The 10,812-nt window shown below is 41.6% G+C and overlaps 1 protein-coding gene across 1 annotated transcript in view; it reads left to right on the top strand.

Annotated features, from left to right (window-relative positions):
- LOC126235164 (G-protein coupled receptor GRL101-like) overlaps positions 1–10,812 on the top strand; it is a 412,667-nt gene that overhangs the window by 287,777 nt on the left and 114,078 nt on the right. The gene's annotated exons all lie outside the window — the stretch shown is intronic.

The raw sequence follows: 10,812 nt of genomic DNA, 5'->3' as shown, positions 1-10,812 counted from the left end.
AATACTAGATCCTCTATCTCTTCTAAATCGACTCCTGTTTGTTCTTCTATCACATCAGACAAATCTTTCCCCTAATAGAGGCTTTTAATGTATTCTTTCCACTCATCCGTTCTCTCCTCTGCATTTAACAGTGAAATTCCCGTTGTACTCTTATGTTGTGTTATCACCATTGCTTTTAATGTCACCGAGGGTTGTTTTGACTTTCGTGTATGCTGAGTCTGTCCTTCAGACAATAATTTGTTTTTGGATGTCTTCACATTTTTCCTGCAGCCATTTCGTCTTAGCTTCCCTGCACTTCCTATTTATTTCATTCCTCAGTTACTAGTACTTCTGTATTCCTGAGTTTCCCGGAACATTTTTGTACTTCCTCCTTTCATCGATCAGTTGTAGTATTTCTTCTGTTACCCATGGTTTCTTCGCAGTTGTCTTCTTTGTACGCATGGTTTCCTTCCCAACTTCTGTGATGGCCCTTTTTAGAGATGTCCATTCCTCTTTAACTGTACTGCCTACTGGCTTATTGCTCTATCTATAGCCTTAGAAAACTTCAACCGTATCTAGTCATTCCTTTGTACTTCTGTATCCCACTTCTTTGCGTATTGATTCTTCCTGACTAATGTCTTAAACTATAGCTTACTCTTCATCACTGATATTGTGATCTTAGTCTATGTCTGCTCCTGGGTACGCCTTATAATCCAGTATCTGATTTCGGAGTCTCTGTCTGACCATGATGTAATCTAACTTAAATCTTCCCGTATCTGCTGGCCTCTTCCAAGTATAACCCCTCCTCTTGTGATTCTTGCACAGAGTATTCGCTATTACTAGCTGGAACTTGTTACAGAACTCAAGTAGTCTTTCTCCTCTCTCAATCCTTGTCCCAAACCCATATTCTCCTGTAACCTTTCCTCCTACTCCTTTCTCAACAACTGCATTTCAGTCCCCCATGACTATTAGATTTTCATATCCCTTTACATACTGTATTACCCTTTCAATAACCTCATACACTTTCTCTGTTTCTTTATCTTCAGCTTGCGACGTCGGCATGTACTCCTGAACTATCGTTGACAGTGTTGGTTTGCTGTCGATTCTGATAAGAGAAACCCTATCACTGAACTGTTCACAGTAACACACTCTCTGTCTTACCTTCCTATTCATAACGAATCCTACTCCCGTTATATCATTTTCTGCTGCTGCTGATATTACCCTATACTCATCTGACCAGAAATCCTTGTCTTCTCTCCACATCACTTCACTGACCCCCTACTACATCTTGATAGAGCCTTTGCATTTCCGTTTTCAGATTTTCTACTTTCCCTACCACGTTCAAACTTCTGACATTCCACGCCCCGACTCGTAGGATGTTATCCTTCCGTTGACTGTTCAAGATTTTTCTCAGGGTAACCACCCCCTTGGCAGTCCCCTCATTGATATCTTCAGTTATTTCAAGCAGTGGAGCTATTCTGTTAGCACCGACAACTCCATGCAATCACCGTTGCTCTCGGTCGGTAAGTGAAGGCTGCCGTGCACTGCGTTATCCGGGGTGAGATTTTAATGTCTGAAATCTAGCATTCTCGGCACCCTCTTGTCACTGTGGGTCTTCGGATGCTGAATTGCCTAACGTTTTCCGAAACGGAATGTCCTATGCCTCTTGTGCCAAGTACCATTCCGCGATCAAAATCTGTTAAATCCCGTCGTGCGCCATAATCACGTCGGACACTTTTTCACATGACTCACATGAGTACAAATGACAGTCCCGTCAATGCACTGCCCTTTTCTACCTTATGTACGCGATACTGTAAATGTGCATATACAGATCCCATGTGTACCTCAATATATAGGCGGGGTAACCAGTAATAATCGGCTGTGAGAGCATTGGTAGCCATCTGTGTGGATTTGTCGGAAACTCTTAGATTTCTTGTTTATTTTTGAATCATCAGGCTTCTGACTGGTTTGACGCGGCCTTCCAACCTCTTCATCTCAGAGTAGCACTTGCAACCTACGTTCTCAATTATTTGCTGTATGTATTCCAGTCACTGTCTTCCTCTACAGTTTTTGCCTCTACAGCTCCCTCTAGTATCATGGAAGTCATTTCCTGATGTCTTAATAGACGATCTATCATCCTGTGCCTTCTCCTTGTCAGTGTTTTCCACATATTCCTTTCCTCGCTGATTCTGCGCAGGACAACGTCATTCCTTACCTTATCAGTCCACTTAATTTTGAACATTCGTCTGTAGCACCACATCTCAACTGCTTCGATACTCTTCTGTTCCAGTTTTCCCAAAACTCATCTTTCGCTACCATTCAATGCTGTATTCAAAACGTACATTCTCAGGAAGTACTTCCTCAAATTTAGTCCTATGTTTCATATTAGTAGACTTATCTTGGCCAGGATTGCTTTTTGCCAGTGTTAGTCTGCTTCTGATGTCCTCCTTCCTCCTTCCGTCATTGGTTATTTTGCTGCCTAGGTAATAGAATTCCTTTACTTCATCTACTTCGTGACCATCTATCCTAATTTTAAGATTCTTGCTGTCCTCATTTCTGTTATTTCTCATTACTTCGTCCTTCTTCGATGTAGTCTCAACCCATGTTATGTACTTAGACTGTTCACTCCGTTCAGCAGATCATAGAATTCTTATTCACTTTCAGTAATAATAGGAATGTCATCAACGAATTGTATCACGGAAATTCTTTTACCTTGAATTTTATTTCCACTACCAAACGTTTCTTTTGTTTCCGTCGTTGCTTCTTCCGTGTATAGATTGAATAGTAGCGGCGAAATACTACACATCTATCTTACATCGTTTTTAATCCGAGCACTTCGTTCTTGGTCTTCAATTCTTATTACTCCCTTTTGTTTCATGTAAATGTTGCTTATTATCCGTCTTTCTCTATTGCTTACCCCTATTATCCTCAGAATTTCGAACATCTTGCACCATTTGACACTTTGCAACGCTTTTTCCAGGTAGACAAATACTATGATCAAGCATTGATTTTTATTTAGTCTTCCTTCCATTACCAACCGCACAGTCAGAATCGCCCCTCTGTTTTCATTACCTTTCCTAAAGCCAAGCTGATCATCGTCCAACAGGTACTCCAATTTCTTTTCCATTATTCTGTGCATTATTCTTGTCAGCAGCTTGCGTGCATGAGCTGCTAAGCCTATTGTCCAATAATTTTCGCACGTGCTAGCTCTTGCTATCTTCGCAATCGTGTGGACGATATTTTGTCCGGAAGTCGGTTGGTATATCGCCAGACTCGTTCATTCTACACACCAACTCGAATAATCGTTTAGTTGCCACTTCTCTCGATGACTTTAGAAATTGTAATGGAATGTTATCTATACCTTCTGCCTTGTTTGCTCTTAATTCTTCCACAGCTCTAAATGGTCCCCATGGAGACGGCGTCGACATATCGATATGCGCCATCCAACAGAAGACAATTTCACTACTGCGACAGCGACTGGATGTTAAAAACGTACTGCCCCGCAGGCAGGCATATAGAAGTGCACGTCAGATGTTGTAGACTGCTCCTGCTTCGTAGTGCAAGTGAAAATACTGCCGTCGTTTACCATGGACGACCGAGCGTGGTGGCGCAGTGGTTAGCACACTGGACTCGCATTCGGTAGGACGACGGTTCAATCCCGCGTCCGGGCATCCTGATTTAGGTTTCCCGTGATTTGCCTAAATCGCTTCAGGCAAATGCCGGGATGATTCATCTGAAAGGGCACGGCCGACTTCCTTCCATGTCATTCCCTAATCCGATGAGACCGATAACCTCGCTGTTTTGTCCCCTCCTCCAAACAACCCAACCCTTATCATGGAGGCGGCGGGGTATTGTCGAAAGGCACGTTTTAACGGTTGACGATTTCAAAACTGTGACGGTGACTAATGTTACTGAACATGCTACATTTAAGCAACAATTCCGTTGTTCTCCTCAGCACTTGATGATACTGGAACTACAGCACCTTCTCCGTCAATCGCCACCGCCCACCATCATGTGTATAATTTTGGTCATAAGTCACGTACTCGTAGTTTATAGTTTACTACTATCGTCAGACTTCCGCCTAAATTCCTAATGTATTCCTTTTTTAATATAGATGGTCTAATTACTGTCGCCTGTTACCGAAACCTGTTACCGAAACCTGTTACCATCACCAATAAACATTTAACTGCAGTCAAGACTGTTTTTAACCCGTTTTAAATTATTTTGGCTACACCGCTGTCTTTCCCCAAGAGAAATGTTGTCAAAAATTATTGATTACTTCACTCTATTGTTTAGTACTTCGTCCATTTCAAAGATTATTTCATTTTATGTAGAGGTACCGTAGGCAAGGGCGCCTATACAATAGTTTCTATAGGGAGGGGAGGGGGGGGGGGAATTGGCGGTCTTGACCTGGTGGTATGCAGTATTTTTAAATATATTTTGGTAGACGAACGGCGACTTGTAAGTAGCCATAAAAAGTTCCGGTGCTCACCCAGCTAAAAACCTGCGTAATATCAATTTTTAAGACATTTTCTTGGAAGAAAAACACTTCCTTACGCTACACTTCTTTTCCTCTCCCTGAGTACTTGGGAGGGGGCAGGGGGGAGGGGGGGATTGTCCTTGCCAATAGGCCAGCTGCGTATTATAGCTGCCATGACCTTTATTTGCAATTTCGTGTTCCTTCTAAGCGTGGGGGTCAACTCTTGATAATTTGTCATTACCGAGACTCCAGTCGTGTTTCACAGAGCTAGCCGCTCTCAGAAAAAACAATAAAAAGTATTCAGCCACACGATTTTCAGCTATATTATTTACTTGCATATTTCAAGTTTCGTACCCGCCACTAAATTTTCTACGAGCTTTGCAGAAGAACAGCTTTTCCGCCTCGAGAAGCTTTAAAACCTTATTTAACTCATCAAAACTTCTTCAATTAAAGAGTATGACTTTGTTTGAAGTGTCTTGCTGTGTAACTCGGTAGTAGTCACACAACGACTGCTGACCCTAGTTGCGCGACGTTTATTAGCAAAGTTCTTACGACGGCAAGAGCTAAAATATGTGACATCCAGAGGTCGTAAACAGAAGGACGTTAAAATATGTAACCATTACATGCTACCTGACTTTGTTGAGAAGAACACTACTAATACTGCATCCGCGTATTGCGGGTTTGTTTCTCCGAGTCATCCGCATTAATGTACATTGTTCTACATTTAGAGCTAGCTACCATTCATCATACAAACCAGACATTTTGTCTAAGTCACAGTCACTCAAGTTCGACACCTTACCGCACACCATGGTATCAGGAGGAAACAACCGCATATTTCTGTCCCTCATTCTCAAACAGCAGATCCTAACCGGCAATTACGGTTGCGCTTATTCTCCGTGGACGCTGAACCTACGATCTGCGAATTAATGCTGTTACAGGTTTATATCACAATGCGGTGTTGACCATGACTTACGGCCACTTTTACCATACATTTGCGTAATGTAGTCTAATGTCGTTATTACTCAGTCGCTCGTGATACAAAAATTTTGTTGCGAATAAAAGCATGTAATGTAAAAAAAGATGATCTTGTACATGGAATTCAAAGAAGCTACAGATCCGAGCATAAAAAGAATATTAACCCTTTTCTGTTTATACTGCCGGTGACTGAAAACATGCTTTTCGAAGTGTGTTAGGGAACTTAATGTAGGGGGTCATGCACGTATTATGTCATGCATGTAGTATTTCGTTTTAGTTTGCAGCCGACAGTTGATTTATTAAATTAAGTGTTATTGCACTGCTAAGTGTATTCGCGTTAACCTAGCGACAAACCGCAGCTGTTCCAACGACCAGGTGCCCCAAATGGTGACACTGTCCAAAACATTCCAATGTGAAGCAACATTCACAGAAATTTATGGGAAACTACCTTAGGAAACATTTGATAAATCTGCAGGCCACATATCACTGTGAAACTACACTGAAGGAAAAAATCGCAGCACCCAAAAATAATTAATGTAGTGTAATGAAACTTCGTGAGCACATTCGTCTAGGTAACATATTTAAGTGATTAATGTTGCAAGATCACAGGCTAACGTAAAAGCGAAAAGAGCTATTTTAAATATTTAATGCTGGTACATTAATCACCGGTGTAACCTCCAAAAAGTTGAGTCCAAGGATGCAAACGTGCATGAATTGTGTTGTACAGGCCCCGGATGTCAGTTTGTGGAATCGAGTTCCAAGCCTATTGCACTTTGCCAATCAATACACGGACGCTTAGTGCTGTTTGTGGATGACGCTGTAGTTGTCGACCGACGATGTCCCATATGTGCTCGTTTGGAGACAGATCTGGTGACTGAACAGGCCAAGGCAACATGTCGACATACTGGTGAGTACGTTGAGTTACAACAGCGGTATGTAAGCGACCGTTATCCTTTGGGAATGCACTCCTTAATGCTTTTCATGAATGGCACCACGACGGGTCGAATCACCAGGCTGATGTAAAAATTTGCAGTTATGGTGCGTGGGATAACCAGGAGAGTGCTTCTGTTGTCATGTGAAACCGCATCACAGACCATAGCTCCACGTGTACGCCCAGAGTGTGTAGCAGGCAGATAGATCTACATCTACATCTATATATCTACATCTACATATATACTCCGCTAGCCAAAAAGCGGTGTGTGGAGGAGGGCACAATTCACGCCAAAGTCATATTTCCCCCCTTCTGTTCCACTCGCGGATCGCGCGAGGGAAAAACGAGTCTGAACGCCTCAGTACGAGCTCGAATTTCTCTCATCTTTGAAAGGAGATCATTGAGCACTTTGGAAGTTGGTGGTAACAATATATGCTCTACATCCTCGGTGAAGATCGGGTTTCGGAATTTAGTGAGCAGCCCCTTCCGTTTAGTGCGCCGTCTATCTGCAAACTTTCTATGAGATTTGTAACGCTCTCGCGATGGCTAAATGTACCAGTCACGAATATTTCCGCTCTTCTTTGGCCCTTCTCAACCTCTTGAATCAGTCCCAAGTGGTAAGGGTCCCATTCAGACGAACGATACTCTACGACTGGACGAACTAACGTGTTATAAGCTATTTCTTTTGTTGAAGTACTGCATCGCTTCACGATAAACCGCAATCTAGAGTTCGCCTTACCCGTTACTTGTGTAATCAGATTATTCCATTTGAGATCATTTCGAATAGTCACACCCATATATTTGACGGATGTTAACGCTTCCAAAGACTGGGAATTTATTTTGTACTCGTATATTAATGGGGATTTTCACCTTGTTATACGCAGTAGGTTACACGTACAAATATTGAGAGATAACTGCCAGTCATTGCACCACGCATTTATTTTCTGCAAAGCCTCATTGATTTGTTCACAACTTTCGTATGATACTACTTTCCTGTAGACTACAGCATCATCAGCAAACAGTCGAATGCCGCTGTCAACACCATCAACCAGATCGTTTATCTAAATCGTAAAAAGCAGCGGACCTATTACGCTGCCCTGGGGCACACCTGAAGTTACACTTGTTTCTGTCGACGTTACCCCGTTCTGGACGACATAATGCTCCCTGTCTGTTATAAAACTTTCTATCCAACCGCATATGTCATCGGATAGACTGTAAGCGCGCACTTTTTGGAGCAAGCGACAGTGCGGAACTGAGTCGAACGCCTTTCGAAAGTCGAGAAATATGGCATCAACCTGGGAGCCGGTATCTAGAGCCTATTGCAGGCGCTCAACTGGCTTCCTTCTGACCAACACATGGCCATCACTGGCACTGAGCCAGAACGAACTTACATCGGAAAACACAACAGACTTCGACCCTGCCGTCCAATAAGCTCTCGATCGACATCACGGAAGTCGCAAATGGCGATGGTTTAGGATCAGTGGAATGCAGGCTACAGCGCATCTGGCTCTGAGCTGTCCTCGATGTACCATATTTGTAACATTTCGTTGTCTCACTGTGGTGCCAGCTGCTGCTCAAACTGATGGTGTAGATGCAGCACGATGCTCCAGATCCACACGCCAAACACGATGGTCTTCCCTCTCGGCAATGCCACAAGGTCTTTCGGAGACCGGTCTTCTTGCGACCGTACATTCCTGTGACCACCGTTGCCAGCAATCATGTACGATGGCTACATTGCTGCCAAGTCATTCTGCAGTATCGGAAAATTAACGTCCATTCCTCGTAATTCAGTAAGGTGTTGATAACGGCGTCTTTGTCATCTTAAACTCAATCTTGACTAACATCAACTCACCACGTCTAGTCTCAAAGGTAACTAACGCTCAGACCCGTTGAAGCGTGTATTTAAAGCAAATGTGATTTGCACCTTCATAGTGGCGCTACTAGCGCCAGTTTTATAGGACGTCCGTGAAATTTTAATATACATCATCTTTCACATTGTAACAAGTAAAAAATATAAAAGAAAATAATAATAAAATATAATAATAATTTATAATAATAATAATAGTTTGTTTGGATAAGTTATTGAGGGATTAAAATTTTACGCCGTGAATTTATCGAGCTTCGCACGTCCGAAGATGTACGGAACGTATTTTTTTTTTTTTTTTTTTTTTTTTTGTAGACAGAGTCTGATATCTGACCTCAGCATCAATCATGAAAATGGAGTGACTAAAACTACTAAAACAAAGGAAAGCATACGATTAAATAAAACATATATTCATTTTAACATATACATTACGATATAATTGACACTTACGTAAAATTCTATCTAAATAATTGCAGATAATTCACAAATGAGAGCGACTTATTAATTCTGCGCCTCTATTCTGCAAATAAATATCAATATGGCTAACTGTGGAGCCGCACAAAATATTAAGCCCTTCTAGGACAACGAATGACATAAGAGTGTGTTGATGCCTACTGGCTGTGACAAGAGAGCGGTGTTAATTCATTTATTTTGCATTCTCTTGTCTTAAAAAATCGATACATATAATCTAACTAAATTAAATATTGTCTGTGCTCGAGTACAAATGGTTCCTTAAAACATGTAGAAACAAACCTACCGTCTTTCGTTTATGTGGCACAACTCCTTCTTGGTGCTGCGACTTTTTTCCATCAGTGTATTTCACGTAGTGTATTGAATGTATATAGCAAGATATTTGTCAATTTGCATAACAGTGCAGTTGTTTGAGGGCTGTAGGTAGTGCAGAACTGTTACCAGGCGGGCATGTGAAATATCACGCAGCCATGATCATGGGGTGACGTTGTATGCCCGTTGGTGGAGTTTTGGGGCTGTTTTACGCAAAATGACTTGAGCCCACTCAATTGGGTTACCGTTAACTGGGATCACGATGCTTCGTTACATCATTCTGGACGACGAAGTGTTGCTCTTTCTTTTACATATTCGTTATGAAAATGTTGTGAGCAATCGGAAATAACAGCAGCTGCGTTCACAGTGCTACACATGTAAATTTCTTGCTTTGGCGAACACGCAGACGAACTATCGTGCCTCGAATGACCAACGAAATTGATAGATCTCATTTCCACAGCAAACGTCTGAAACTTTTTGGCACAGGAGATGAAACGTATTAGTCAACACTGCCGGAATTTGGTAACTCTGTTTGATCAGATCTTCAAAGGGTGGCTTGAAGAATATTGTGGGCTCTCTTACCCTGTGACTAGCAGCCGTTGTGAAGTTGAGAGCGGTGTTACCCAGTATTAGAGAGAGGTCTCCTTCGGGGTGACTAATATTTTGTCCTTTGCGCTTCGTTCGGGAGTGTGAAACTCTTCTGAATGACGGTAAGGTATTGGGTCAGGTATTTTCAGGGGTCGGAGATGCAACAGAAATGTTTTGTACAACATGGGCAAAAATCCTTTGCATATAAGCATTTTTGTTCAACCTATTCTGCAGGAAAACAGACCTTACTGATGTTGCAAATTATGTTTCATACCATCATTAGCCAATCAGATAATTTATTAAGTAAAGCTGGCAGCACACTTCAGTCATTAGAGCAAAACAAAGAAAATATAACCACTCGGTCTTAAAAAGAGACCCGTAGACTCACAACCACTCCACAGTCTTGAGTACAGCGATCCTGTTCTCCAAGAACTTTAATATGAGAGCTCAAGTCGGCTGAAACTGACGATGAATGCTTGGTTGTGATAAATTTGTTGTGTACGCTATTTCGACAATACCATTCGTGTCTATTAACAGTTATCATGGCTGTGGGCCGAAAAGCGTAGAGATTATCGCACCTTTTGTTTTCTGTATCGCCTTCTCAATCATTGCACTCCTTCCAATTTATCTCCATCTGAATAACATGGTATAATTACCCGTTCTCAACAAAGTAAAATTCTGCCTGCGCCACTACACAACACTGACATGGTCTCTAAATCACTTTCTGTATCAGGAACCAGACTCTGGAATAACATTCCTCAAAATATTAGAGAATTTGAAATCCTTTCAGATTTCAAAAGACAGCTAGTGGCCCACCTCTTATCGCAATAGCTACCTATTCCTGCAGCTCATTCTCATCAACATTCCATTACCCAACACTTTTCCCTCCGCTTGTCTACAGAGTTGTGTGTTGAAATTCTCTTCTCTCCTAGCAGCCACTGTCACTTTCACCTCAAAATCTACTCTTTCAGTATACCTTATACTTCTTATAATACCAAACGAGGCTTCAAAAACGGTAAGCTAATCAATATCTTTCTTAATGCTTCCACTATTTTATTAATATTATTCGTGTAACTAGTGTGTGTTGTTCCTACTCAGATATAAGAGAAGACTTTAAGGGCCTCTTCTGGCAAGGCTAAATAAACAGTAAATAAATAAAACAAAGAAATAGACGATGACCCAAAAACTTAAAAATAAATTTTTATTAACCTT

Source organism: Schistocerca nitens, chromosome 2 (assembly GCF_023898315.1).
Source record: "Schistocerca nitens isolate TAMUIC-IGC-003100 chromosome 2, iqSchNite1.1, whole genome shotgun sequence".
Taxonomy (NCBI): domain Eukaryota; kingdom Metazoa; phylum Arthropoda; class Insecta; order Orthoptera; family Acrididae; genus Schistocerca; species Schistocerca nitens.
This window is presented reverse-complemented; position numbering and strand designations above follow the sequence as displayed.